This window comes from Macrobrachium nipponense, chromosome 35, assembly GCF_015104395.2.
Source record: "Macrobrachium nipponense isolate FS-2020 chromosome 35, ASM1510439v2, whole genome shotgun sequence".
Classification (NCBI taxonomy): domain Eukaryota; kingdom Metazoa; phylum Arthropoda; class Malacostraca; order Decapoda; family Palaemonidae; genus Macrobrachium; species Macrobrachium nipponense.
In genome coordinates, this window is record NC_061096.1 from 13566667 (window position 1) to 13580705 (window position 14039).

The 14039-nt window shown below is 44.4% G+C and overlaps 1 long non-coding RNA gene across 1 annotated transcript in view; it reads left to right on the plus strand.

Moving 5' to 3' along the window:
* Window positions 1-241: 241 nt before the first annotated feature.
* Window positions 242-14039, plus strand: part of LOC135208198 (uncharacterized) — a 96923-nt gene continuing 83125 nt past the window's right edge. The window contains exon 1 of the long non-coding RNA XR_010313123.1: window positions 242-703. This is a non-coding gene — a long non-coding RNA (uncharacterized LOC135208198). The remainder of the gene's footprint in view (window positions 704-14039) is intronic.

Here is a 14039-nt window from a genome sequence, read left to right on the forward strand (position 1 = left end):
TGATATCACAATTCTTTTTATTTAGCCTTACATTAGTAGATATAAAGATATATTATTGTAGGTGAAATACAGCTATATTAAGAAATGAAATATGCACGATAATGCTAATCAAAAAACGATAATTTGAAGAGGTATGGTACGATAATTTAGTCTGATACATCTGAGAACCCTGAATTTACTGTCCCTGGGACCCTGGCCCTGGGGAACTGACAGTTCCACACTTAACTGTGTGATTTCAGTAACAGAGACCTTGCAAACTGAAATGTGTGTCGTCACCCTTCAATTAATCTGACGCTTTCAGTGGAGACTCCAGTACGGAAATTTGTTCGTGAATTTTTCATTATTTTAGGTAGATTCTACATCTGTATACAACTTATGAAAGGTCTAAGTTTCACTGCTTGAAATAGAATTTGAATAGTTCGCCACCTTGAGGCGGATTTATTTTTATTAGCCTCCTGGCGGGTTAAAACTACAAACAGGAACAGCGACTGTCAAGTTTGGATGGTAACTAATTAGTGTGTGCTATTCCAAGCTGAATCTGCCGGACTCGTCTTAAGCAGTCTTGATTTCTTGAATCGTCATCAAGAAATCCTTTGTCATTAAAACGTGTTTGTTAAATCAGCAAATCTTTAGAAAAAGAGGGTGACAAGAAGAACAGTCACGAATCTTCACAAGGAGGAAGCAGAACTTCATTGTGGGAGAGGTGAGAAGGACACCATTGTCTCTGCTGGGTCTTTGCATTTATCCTGTTAAATCATTTGTTGGATAAGTTCCAATACCAGAGTCTTGCATTGGTATCGGCAAGAGTTTAAAGAGCATTTGGGCAAAAATAGGAAGTAAATTTTCTTACTGTACTCTGTTTAATCAGGTTTGCTTTGCTGTCCAAACGAATGGTGGAATTTTACTTTACCTAATTAATTTATTGCATTTTGGACTTGGAAATTATCATTATCTAGTGTTCTAGGCTAATGTGTGATTTGGCCGATTCCGATATACCTAGCCTATTGACCTAGTTTCTTTAGCAAATGATCTAACCAAGCACACCTAACATAACCTAACTTAAGCTTCCAGGGGTAGATCTAAGCCCTTATTCCGCGGCGAACTAGACTATGCCAGTTGACGTTTTTCTATACAGTTTTACCTCCTGAACAAGAATTTAAGATAATATTTTGGCACAGGATATTGGTACGGGAGCCGTATCCCGGTCGCGGTAGATATTGGTACGGCAGTGAATTGCGCATGCGTCAATTTCAGACTTCCTGCCGTACATAGCCTATAACATAGCGTGGTGTGGGTACGGCAGATTCTGTCAGTGGTGCCATATTGTGCTCTTGATTTGCTGTAGGTACGGCAGTTAGCTGCGTCCGTTTACCAGTTTTGTATATTATGTGACCAGAGTTCGGCTTTTAGGCGGGGCAGTCCCGCTTTTTGAACATCTGCCCCCCCCCCTTTTTTTAGTTAGTAAAATGCCCCCCCCCCCACCCCCCCCCTTTTATTTTGTTTTCCTTTTGTGAATTTTGTCCGCATTTTTGTGCTACAAAAACAAAACTATCCCAATTTTAATGGAATAGTTCTGAAATTTTGTTTGTTTGCCATTTCACTAGCTAGTAAATTCTATAGTCTTCTCAGACAGCTGCAATACCCAATGAAGTGAATTAAAATATTGTAAAGTGTATAAAGGCGGCCCTTTCCAACTGCTGATGTCGGGCAGAATAAAGGGCCGAGAAAGTCATCAAAGGTACGATGGTAGTGTATATATTTATATATAATCCTCTTTCAATCTCCTCTTCGGAGTTCTTTTCAGGGGGGGGGGGGGGGGCCGATTTCGATCGTTCGTGACCTAACATATATACAATTTTTGAAAGTTTGAGTCTTCATAGATATGTCTGGCTTTTTTCAGCTCGTTAAAGCCAGAAAACACAAGTTTTTCGGCGAAAACTAAAGTATTATTCCGAGGTTCATGCTGTTCCGTTGACATTTTTCTTGTCACTGATATTCCTGAGGGCTGAAGCCGTGAGGCGGTAAACAGGGTTGCCAAATAACTTGACATCCAAACCGCTGTGCAAAGCCTCAAAAGTCGCGGCATTTGCTTCAAAAGTAGCCCAATTATAGCAACTTAGCCATCATTAAATTGGTACTAAAAACTATTGAAATGATATTCTATAGAAACAAATTAGGGGGCCGGGGATCGAAATCAACAACTAAGCTTTTGTAGAAGAGTATAATAACGAAAAACTTATGTAATTTTTATTCAAAAATACAGAAAATAAAGCCGAATATTTCTTGCAAAATTAAATACTAGTTGAATGGCATTTAACAAAATTAAAATGAGCAAAATAAAAAGAAATAAAGAGATTTGTTGTTCATTCAACATGATCATAAAATGAACAAGATTGTAGTGCTTTAATCATAGTTTTCATTTGGCTCAAAATTTGGACATTGGCATTTTTTGTCCTCCTCCCCCTCTTGAGTATGCATGGCACTTCTTATATACAAAATTGCCGTTAGGAGGTCATGTCCCATTCTGTTCCTGAGGTCCGTTTTGATTAAATTGACCTGGCTAAAAACTCTTTCTACATCAGCATTGCTGATAGGAAAACATAATATCTTCAAGACAAATTTGGCCACATTTTTAAATGCCCGTTCTCCGCCTGCATCTTCATACTCCAACACCTTACCCCAGAATTCAACAGGATCTTTGTGGACTGTTTCACCCCAGTCCCCAGATTTTACCTGCCAGTGTAAAAATATAGAAAGGTGTTTTTATTACAAGTACAGCCTTTTGCACAATCCTTCATTACTTCACCAATATGATCAATAGAATTGATTGATGTATGACAAGCAATGCATAGTGAAAGTTTCAAATCTGTAACTTTTTTTATTGTGATCTGTTTGCTTGATTTGCTGAGAAGATGTACTAGCAAAAAATCTCGTAACATTACTTTCTCTTGCTTTTATATATGCTTTATGTGTGCCAATATTAGAATGCTTGATTTAAATACTGAATTATGGGCTTCTTGTAACCTCGTGTTACCAAAACCGAACACTTGCTTTTCTTGTTTCATCTCCAGGAACACTTCTAATCCAATCTTCCAGAAGTTCCTCGCTCTCCCATTTTGGGTTATAATGTTTTTTTTTATACACACTCCAGTTACACTTCTTTGGCATTTTGAACTAAGTCAACCCTCTCACTGAGTGGTAAAGATAAAGCTGATGTAACTAATCTATGAAAACAGTGAAGTCTTAAAGTCTTAACTGGCAAACGCCATATAGTCTACTCTATAAGGCGTCAGTCTGTCTGGTATACCAACTTACAATTTTTCATCATTATGGTTTAAACTGTCTGTGAACTATTGAAATTTGAAATAGAATAATCGATCTACATTTCCACTTTGAAATTATTATAAAAGAAATTGCATTTGTAAATACATTTAAACAATTTATTGGCGCCGTGGTTATTCTTCCAGAGTAGCCCAATTTCAGCAAGTAGCGGTACCCTTTTATAACCCGCGGCAAGGTGTTCAAAAGTAGCCCAATTGGGCGGGTAGACCGCGGGTTTGGCAACACTGGCGGTAAACAAGGGTTTGCGCATGTGCAATTCACTGCCGTACCAATAGCTACCGCGATCAGGGTACGGCTGCCGTACCAATATCCAGTTAGTAATATTTTTTCGGCCAGCTGTAATTAACGTGTAATTTACCTTTGAACTCTATCCTACGGTAGGGGGGACTGATGGGAATGCGGGGTTCTGGGTGGGGTAAGACACTTGGGCGAATTATTCCGTTCAACTGTATCTTATGGTAAGGGGGACCGATGGGAATGCGGGATTTTGGGTGGGATAAAACACTTAGGGGAAGGTTTTGCAGCGTTATTGCGTCATTTCCTCTTATTTATGACATTTGAAACTCAAAATACAAGCTTAAATAAAGTGATCAATAAACCAATAATGGAGCCGTTACGTAGCCAAAAAGTTCCACGCTGGACGAGTGGTTTTCGAGCTGGGCTGCCAATCCGGCGGTCCCAGGTTCGATTCCCAGCTCGGTCAACGCGGAATCAGAGAAATTTATTTCTGGTGATAGAAGTTCATTTCTCGATTTAGTGTGGTTCGGATCCCACAATAAGCTGTAGGTCCCGTTGCTAGGTAACCAATTGGTTCCTAGCCACGTAAAAATATCTAATCCTTCGGGCCAGCCCTTGGAGAGCTGTTAATCAGCTCAGTGGTCTGGTAAAACTAAGATATACTTCACGTAGCCAAAATCCACTTATTGCTACTGCTATTACGACGCTGAATCCTACTATGCATGCGCCAAGGTAGATTTAGGGTACCTATCCGCGACGGCCCAGACTATGGCAGTTTCAGTTTTTTTATGCAGTTCTACCTACTGAACAAGAATTTAAAGTAATATTTATTCGGACGACTGTAATTAACCCCCCGGGGCCAGTACTAAACATGGTGAAATACATTGGACGCCCCAATCCCTAGTGGATGTCGTATTGGCGGTTATGTTTCTTGTAGGGTAATTCTAAAGAATATTTCCCTACGAACTGCAAGGAACGTAACCGCGGATACGACATCTACTAGGGATTGGGGCGTCCAATTTCTCCGTGTTTAGTACTGACCCCTGGGGGTTAATTACAGTCGTCTGAATAAATATTACTTTTACGTATGCAACTTACCTGGTAGTTACATATAGCTGTAGTCTCCGACGTCACGGCAGAATTTCGAATTTCGCGGCAGCGCTAATTGACTGGTTAGGTGATTCCCGTACCCCCTCCCTCTACCGGGGAATGTAGAACTACCACAACTAAACCTCAGAATTTTTCTGCCATCGCAACCGGAACACCGGTTTTATTGTAGTGTCTTACCGAACAATTATAGAGCCGTGATTTCCACGAGCGGCAGGATACTAAATTCAAATTTAGCGCGTCGGCGTCGCCAACACTGGTGGTGATGACGTCATCTCCCTCCACTCGCGGGAGAACCAGGTACAACTGCCCAGGTGAAGCCAATTCTTTTCCTGCCGGCGTCCGGTGAACATCGGTGGTCGGTGCGGTTGGATAACTTTGCTTCGCTTTTTTCTTGTGGATTTGATCTTCGGAATTGGTGAAGTACTCTTTTTTGGCGTTGTTGTTATTTTGCTTTTTATTTAGGCGTTGCCATGTCGGATTCTAGTCCGTCGGGAGTTAGGTTTTGCATCTCAGGATGTAAAACTAGATATCCAAGCTAGAGTATGATTCTCACTAAATGTGTTAAGTGTAGGGGACAGGTTTGTTCAGCAGATCGAACATGTAACGAGTGTAGTGATTGGACTGATTCTCAATGGAAGTTTTTAGTTCATACTCGGAGAAATTAGCTAAAGACAGAATTAGAAAAGCAGCGCTTAGGGAAAGTAGACTTAGCTCTGCTTCGTCTTGCGATGCATCTGTTCCTTCTGTTTCTCCTCAAATTGTTATGTCTCCTTTAACTACACCTCCTATTCCTCCTACTAATCCCACTTCTCCGGCTTCCCGTGTAGTTTCTTCCGACACCATTGCCAGTCTGGATCGAGGTTAGATCAGAAATTTTCGGTACTAGCGAATACGGTTTTGCAACTTGGTAATTCAGTTAAGACGTTTTTGGAGAAAGCGGCCTCAGGTAAGAGTGTAGTTGAGGGTGCGTCTGTCTGTCCTGACACGTCTCCTAGACAAAGGTCACTGTCCAGCTCCCCGCACCGGGGAGAAGACATACCGGAAGTCCAAGGGAGTCGATCGGGATTTGCCCCACAGCAGGCGCCTCTCTTGTTGAGCCTGTTGCGCCTCAACAGGGCTCGGTTAAGCGTTGGAAAGGTGTTGCGGTCAGACGCCTTTCAAATGATTCAAGCGATTCGTCTCCGGTCGCACGGCGCTCTTGGCGAGATTCGCCGGTTTCGCGTCCCTTAAACCCCAAAGAGGCGTTCAGGCGCCGATTCTTCGCCTCCTCCAGTCAAGCGGTATAAGGAGCCTGAGAGTAGGGTTGCGCCTCGACCGTTAGCGGCTCGTTCGTCGCCTCAATCTGTGCCTTTTTCGGCTCCATCTACTAGTAGAGATTGTGGTTTTAGCGCTGTAGCTAGCAGTTCTAAGGGTGTTTCTTTAGGCGCTTTTTCGTCTGTTACGCCTGGATGCGCCTGTTTCGCCTCGAATTTCGGGCGGCGGCTCCGAGCGAGGCGCAAGTAGTTTTTCCGCCTCCTGCTGAACATTTAGGCTCTTCCAAGCCTACGTTAACTGTTTTTGATTCGTCTCTGGCGCCTTTGCGCAAGCAGTTTAGAGATGTTAACCACTGGAATGAATGAGTCCAAGGGTGGTTCGAAACCTTCAGATCCGGTTGTAGTTCCGTCTACTTCTTCGGCGGTTATCGGAGAATGAAGAAGAAGTAGAGGAGGAGGATTCACATCACCTCTCGTGTTATTCACGTCTCCTTAGATTTCTTCTGGTATCTTATCCAGATTATTTTGAGAAAGCGGCTCCGCGCTCCCCAACTTCGACTTTTTTGATGAGGAGGAAAACTTCAGACCCTCTCCTCCCAAAACTTGTTCTATCTAAAGCGGTTAGACATTCGTTGAAAGAGACGGAGAAATGGATGTCTATGAAAAGAGACTTAGAGAAGGCTCTTTTTGCTTACCCTCCCTCTAAGTTGCTTCGTAAGAGGTATAGGTTTTATGTAACTGGGGAAGCTCCTTCTCTGGGAGTTTCTGCCTCCTCCCAGGGAGACTTCTCCAGTTTAATCGACTCCTCTAGAAGATCTGCTTTCGCCGCAGCGAAAGTTTTCTTACAGCGCCTGAGTTGGACCACGTTGTAAAGAATCATTTAAACTTTTGGAAGTCTTTAGCTTCCTTGATTGGACTATTGGCGCTTTAGCGGCCAAAGATCGAAGACTGTCCTTCTCTTTCCCCAGAGTTAGCGGAGGATTGGATTGGTGTTCTGTCCTGTGCGGACAAATCCATTAGGGATGGATGTGATGAGTTAGCTTCGCTCATCGCCTTTGGTACCCTTAAGAAAAGGCAACTTTGGTGCTCCTTTGCTTCTAAAAGGGTTACGTCCCAACAGAAGTCTGCTCCTTCTTGTTTGCTCCTTTTGTGAAAGATAACCTTTTTCCAGACGATGTAGTGTTGTCAATTTCGTCTGCGCTAGATAAGAAATCTACTTCGGATTTACTGGCACAGTCTACTAAGAGACCTAAAGCTCCTGTGGAGACTGTTCCTTCGGTTTCTCCTCTGGCCCAAGCGCCTTTTCGAGGGAGAAAACCCAAGCGCTTTCTTTTCGGCCGAAATCGAATTTGCGACCTCAGTCTAAGGCCTCGGCCAAGGTTAACAAACCTTCCAAATGAAAGCTCGGTTCTTCATGCACCAGTGGGAGCCAGGCTGGCTCTGTTTTGGGAGGAATGGGAAAACAGAGGAGCAGAAGCCTGGGTAGTGCAAGTACTCAAGTTCGGCTATCGTATTCCTCTCGTTTCACTCCCTCGCTCTCACCTGTGCCAATTCCATTCCAGGCATACTCTCCGGGCTCAGACAAATTTCTGGCGCTAGCCGCAGAAGTGGAAGCGCTTGTTCTCAAAGAAGCGATAGAACAGATAGAAGGGGATTTTCCTCCAGGCTTTTACAATCGCCTTTTTGTAGTTCCCAACGTCATCAGGGGGTCTGGAGGCCGGTTTTGGATGTGAGCGCCCTGAACTTGCATGTCCAGAAACAAAATTTCATATGGAGACCACTCGTCGGTCTTCTGGAGTCCATCAGACAGGGGGATTGGATGGTCTCTCTGGACATGCAAGACGCTTATTTTCACATTCCGATACATCGCGAATCTCGGAAGTACCTGAGGTTCTGTTCGAAGGCAAGGTGTTTCAGTTTCGGGCGCTTTGCTTCGGACTAGCGACCGCTCCTCAAGTTTTCACCAGGGTTCTATCCCCGATAGGAAGCTGGCTACACATATTAGGAGTAAGAATCTCCCTCTATCTGGACGATTGGCTTCTCCGGTCGGAATCAGAGAGTCGGTGCATGAAGGACCTTGGAACAACTCTGGATCTTGCCAGAAAGTTAGGAATTCTGGTCAACAAACAGAAGTCCCAGTTGGTTCCATCTCAGAGCATCCTTTATTTGGGGATGATCTGAATGCTCAAGTTTTTCGGGCTTTTCTGTCCCGAAGAGGGTTCAAGGCTGTCTGGAGACAGTTCAGGAGTTCTTGGACAAAAAGGTAAGTTCTGCCAATCAGTGGATGAGGCTCCTGGGCAAATTGACGTAGTGGAGAAATTTGTGACGTTGGGAAGACTGCACATGAGACCTCTGCAGTTTTTCCTGAGAGCCTCTTGGTGCAGGAAGACACACCAGACTCGATTACCTTTCCTGTCACAGATCAATAAAGAGGACCTAAGGTGGTGCTCTCTCGAGCAAGGTTGGAAGAAGGTTAGATTTACGACCCATCCTCCCGAACCTACAGTTCTTTTCCGACGCATCGGACACAGGTTGGGGAGCCCTACTGGGAAATCAACGGACTTCAGGAGCTTGGTCGGAGAAGGAGAAGAAGTTCCACATAAATGTAAAGGAACTGTTAGCAATTTTCTTAGGCTCAGACAGTTTCGGAGCTTAGTAGAAGGCCGAGTAGTGGCAGTGCATTCCGACAAACTCACGGCTCTCTCGTACGTGCGGAAACAGGGGGGGACTCAGTCTTTCTCTCTGTACGAAGTAGCCAAGGATCTCCTCCTGTGGTCAAACGAAGCGAAGGTTCAGCTAGTCCCGAGATTTGTTCCGGGAAAGATGAACGTCCTGGCGGACGAGTTAAGTCGTCAACAGCAAGTGTTACCTCTGGAGTGGACTTTGGACAACAAGATTTGTCAGAAACTTTGGCGCCTTTGGGACGACCGTCAATAGACCTGTTCGCGACATCGAGGAACAACCGTCTTCCTCTCTTTTGTTCTCAGTCCCAGATCCTCTAGCTTGGTCGGTGGACGCAATGCTGTTGGATTGGTCGGGTCTGGAAGCTTATGCATTCCCTCCGTTCGGTCTAATAAGAGAGGGTGCTGAACAAGTTCATGTCGCACAGCAATGTAACGCTAACGTTAATCGCTCCCTTTTGGCCCAGGAAAGAGTGGTTCCCGGACCTTCTCCAGTTGTTAGTAGACTTCCCAGACTTCTTCCTCCAGAGAAGTGGCTTCTCAAACAACCTCACTTCAAGAGGTTCCACAAAACTTGTCCGCTCTAGCTCTGACAGGGTTCAGACTGTCCGGAATCTTGTCAGAGCGAAAGGATTTTCAAGAAGAGCTGCAGAAGCTATCGCTCGTGTAGGAGAGAGTCTTCTAACAAACTCTATCAAGGGAAGTGGAGAATCTTCAGAGAGTGGTGTAGAAGTGCTAAAGTCTCTACTTCTGCGACCTCTTTAACAGAAATAGCAGATTTTTCTTCTATTTCTTAGGAACTCTAAGAAACTGGCTCCTTCGAACGATCAGAGGATATAGAGCCATGCTCTCTTCGGTTTTCGACATCGAGGTTTGGATATTTCCTCCAATTCAGATCTGTCGGACCTCATTAGGTCTTTCGAAACCACTAAGCTCCCGCAAGATACAGTGGCTTGGAACTTAGATGTGTGCTTAAGTTTCCTCATGGGGCCACCGTTGAGCCTTTGAAGTCGGCTTCACTCAGGAACTTGACTAAGAAGGCACTCTTTCTTATTGCACTAGCTTCTGCTAAGCGTGTCAGCGAATTGCACGCTATAGACAAAAGAGTCGGTCTCTCAAGGCAATGCTGTATTTTCGGTATCTTTGACCTTTCTAGCCAAAATGAGAATCCTTCTAATCCTTGGCCGAGGAGTTTTGTGGTAAGGAACTTATCTGATTTGGTTGGACATGAGGAGGAAGAAAGGCTCTATGTCCAGTCAGGCTATTAAGCAGTATCTGTTTGCCACTAAGGGTATCAGAGGACAATCTTCTAAGCTCTGGACCTCGGTTCAAAATCCCTCTCGTCCTCTTTCTAAGAATGCTATATCGTTCTTTATTAGAGAGCTTATCAGGGAAGCTCACTCGCAGTCCGAGAACGACAATCTTTCCGTTCTGAGAGTTAAAGCTCACGAGGTTAGAGCAGTGGCAACTTCTTTAGCATTCAGAAAGAATTTATCTTTAGCTTCGATTCTTCAGAGCACGTTCTGGAGATCGAATTCGGTTTTTGCGAGTCATTATCTCAAAGAGATAGAAACGGTTTTCGAGAATTGTAAAACGTTAGGTCCGGTGGCGTTTCTGGCATGGTGTTGGGAGAAAACGGCACAGGGTCGTCACCTCTATGCTAACTTTTCACCTTGAATAGGTTGTCGAGTTCAAGGGAAGCTGGGGGTACTGAGTACCTGGGATACTCACCAGTCTGTTAGGTCAGATTTTACAATGGTTGGGTATATATGTTTTTAAAATCTGGTGTTGGTGACAATGTTTTGTATGATTGAATTTCTGGTCTTAGCCCAGGGCAAGGGCAATCTTTGTTGTTACTATCCTCCGTCAGTCAGCCTTGACTCGCTTGAACTACGGAAGGATTCCACTCCTGTAGAGGCTAACTTTGGTCAAATTCCAATTCCTCTACAATAGTAAGAAGAGCACCGACCAGAGGCAGTAACAGTCTGCTGTAGCTCTCTTACAAGGTAAGGTACAACAGCACCTTGAGTGTTTACTGGTATTGCAATAAATGTAACCATTTAAAAATACTAGTGGTCCACTGAATCCCACCTTCCCATAAATGTGTAATCAGCTCTATAATTGTTCGGTAAGACACTACTATAATAAAATGAAATTTTCATTATTAAAATGAATTTTTGTTTTTTTATTGTATACTTACCGAACAATTATTGATTATACCCACCCTCCTCCCCTTAGGTGGACGGACGGGCAGAAAGAATTGGATTCACCTGGGCAGTTGTACCTGGTTCTCCCGCGCGAGTGGATGGGAGATGACGTCATCACCACCAGTGTTGGCGACGCCGACGCGCTAAATTTGAATTTAGTATCCTGCCGCTCGTGGAAATCACGGCTCTATAATTGTTCGGTAAGTATACAATAAAACTTCATTTTAATAATGAAAATTTCATTTTTGTTTGGTGGAATTTCTTTGTTTTTTCACGACGGATACTCATCGATTTGGTGACGTACTCTTTGTGATTTGGCTTTCGGCAGTTGCTATTTATCTTTATTTAGCCAGATAGGCAACAATTATGTGATTTTCATCAAGGTTTAAATTTAAAATGTCAGATTCGGGATCTCACTTTAGGGTTTGCAGCAAGGGTTGCAAAACCAGGTTACTTAAAGCTAGGTTAGACCCTCACACTTTGTGCGTTAATTGCAGAGGTCAGAACTGTAGCAAAAGTGTAACATGTGATGAATGTAAGGATTTGACTGATAAAGGCTGGAAGGAGTTGGAGAGTTATATGAGAAAGCTAGAAAAAGATAAATTGAGGAAAGCTTCATCTAGGACTTCTTCCTTAGCTTCTCAGGAATTAGAGTGTCAGGATTTTCCTTGTTCTATGTCTAACCCAGATCCGCCTAACATATTACCTGACCATGACACCGTTATTCCCGAACCCGACACCGTTGCCAGCTTACGGGAACAGATGGATTTAAGATTTAGCGTGCTTATGGCAGCAATGGATAAATTAGGAGAATCTGTGCATTCTTTGATGCTAGATAAGAATAAGAAAAGTGTTGTGTTAAGTGATAGTCCAGTGGAGGAGGCGGCTGTTTGGTCCTCTCGTTCTCCTAGGCATGGGCCCCTGCCAAACTCCCCGGACATTGGGAGGAGGCATGCCGAAAGCCGAAGGGAGACGAGCGGAGTTGACATCCGAGCAGTCGTCGCCTCAGGCGATTCTGCCGCAAGTTCGGCTGAGGCAGAAGAGCAATGCTATAAAGGTGTTCGAGGAGTATCGCAGAAGTGTCTTTCGTCTTCTTCGAGCGCAAACGATTCGCCTCACAGAGGTTGGAGGTTTAAGGACGAATCTCTTCCACTCAAGAGAACGAGACAAGTTTCGCCAGCCGCAATTCCCAAGAAGAAGATCGCGGCTTCTGTGGAAGAGCCGTCATGTAGTTTTTGGGAGGCGCCGGAAGCGTTCTCTTCGACTTCTGAGGAAGTAGAGAGACCGATGTTGAAGAAGAGGAGGAATGCATAAGTCTTCCAGTCGCGAGGTGACTGATAAGCGCCAGTCTGATGTACCTAGACGAGAGAAGGAGCTTACGCCAGTAGAGAAGCGTCAGCCTGATGACACGACAACTGCGTTACACCAGACGCCAAAGCGCCTGGCTTCTCAAGAAGCAGCCGCTAAACGCCAAGCTACTAGACGCACGGATTCGGACTCGGCCAAGCGCTTTGATACGGTAGTATCAGACGCCAGGCGCCATACGCCTGACTTGAATGACTTGGAACAGAGAGAGTTTACGAAACCAAGTCAAGTTTTGGGTGCTTCAGGGCATTCTAATAGATTCTTAGTAGAGATGATAAAAAATTGAGAGAATATTTTGGTAGTTGGTAAGAAGCAGCAACCACTTCTTACTTCTACGCCTTCTTTAATTAGAACTTTACCGGAGGAGTCTCAAGAGCCACTGCAGTTGGTGGAGCAGGAGTTAGACTGTCCAGTGGATCAAGAACAAGCGGAGGACAATTTATCAGCAGGAGCGTCAGAAGGAGAAGCAGTAGAAGGCGAGAAGGAGACTCGGTCGTCGGCATACAAACAATTACTCAACTTTTTCCTAGATAACTTTCCAGAATCTTTTTCGCCAGCCACTCCCGCCTCACCTGAATCCCAGTATGCTAGGGATACTAAACCAGATTCTTCGACTTTCATTAAGCTGGTTTTGTCGATTTCAGCTAAAAAGGCGTTGAAAAAGATGGATGAGTGGTTGCGAGAAAAGAGGGAGCAAGGTAGGACCGTGTTTTGTTTCCCTCCTTCGAGACTTTTAACTAAGAGCAGAGTTTGGTACAAAACTGGGGAAGCATTCTCCCTGGGAGCGCTGCCTCCTCCCATGGAGACTTCTCCAGCCTAGTTGGACTCGTCCAGACGTGCTGCTTTGAATTCAGCGAAGATTTTCTCTACGAGTTGCGAATTAGATCATTTGCTGAAGGTGGTTTTCAGTCTTATGGAAGTAATAAGCTTCTTGGATTGGTCGATTGGCGCCTTGGGAAGAAAGGCAAAGTCTTTTAACCTGTCAGAAGAACATTTTAGTGACTTCTCCAATGTGATGTCCTGTATTGATAAAGGAATAAGGGATGGAGCGACTGAAATCGCCTCCTTATTAACTGTGGGGATCCTCAAGAAACGTCAGCTTTGGTGTGCATTTACATCTAAGGGAGTAACAAGAACCCAGAAGTCGGCGCTTATGTTCGCTCCACTTGATAAGTGTAACCTTTTTCCTAAGGATTTAGTGTCTGAAATTTCTGCCTCTCTGGTCCAGAAAGCAACTCAAGACTTTTAGCTCAGTCGGCCAAAGAAGCCGAAAGGCACGACGACTTCGAGTGTACGAGCGCCAGTTGCCGAGCAGGAGAAGCCCTTTCGGGGCAGAGCACCAATAAGAGGATTGCAGAGATCGAGGCCTAGAGTTAGGTTCGGTCCTAAGCCCAATAAGACAACAACTTCGAAGAAATGAGCAGGGAATCCTTCACACACCAGTCGGAGCCAGACTCCAGGAGTTCTGGCAAGTTTGGGAATGAAGAGGAGCAGATCCATGGACAGTATCGGTACTGAAGGAAGGATATTCGATTCTGTTTGTAAAACATCCTCCTCTGTCAAAGGTACCGATAGTTTTGACAGCTTACTCGTCAAACTTAGAGAAATGTTGCGCGTTGAGAAAGGAACTGTCGGCTCTATTAGAGAAAAGAGCGATAGAGCTGGTAAAAGATCAGAACACCCCAGGCTTTACAATCGCCTATTCATTGTCCCGAAATCTTCGGGAGGGTGGAGACCAGTATTGGATGTCAGTGCCCTGAACAAATTTGTGAGCAAGACAAAATTTTCGATGGAGACCACCCAGTCGGTTTTGTCAGCACTTCGTCAAGGAGATGGATGGCTTC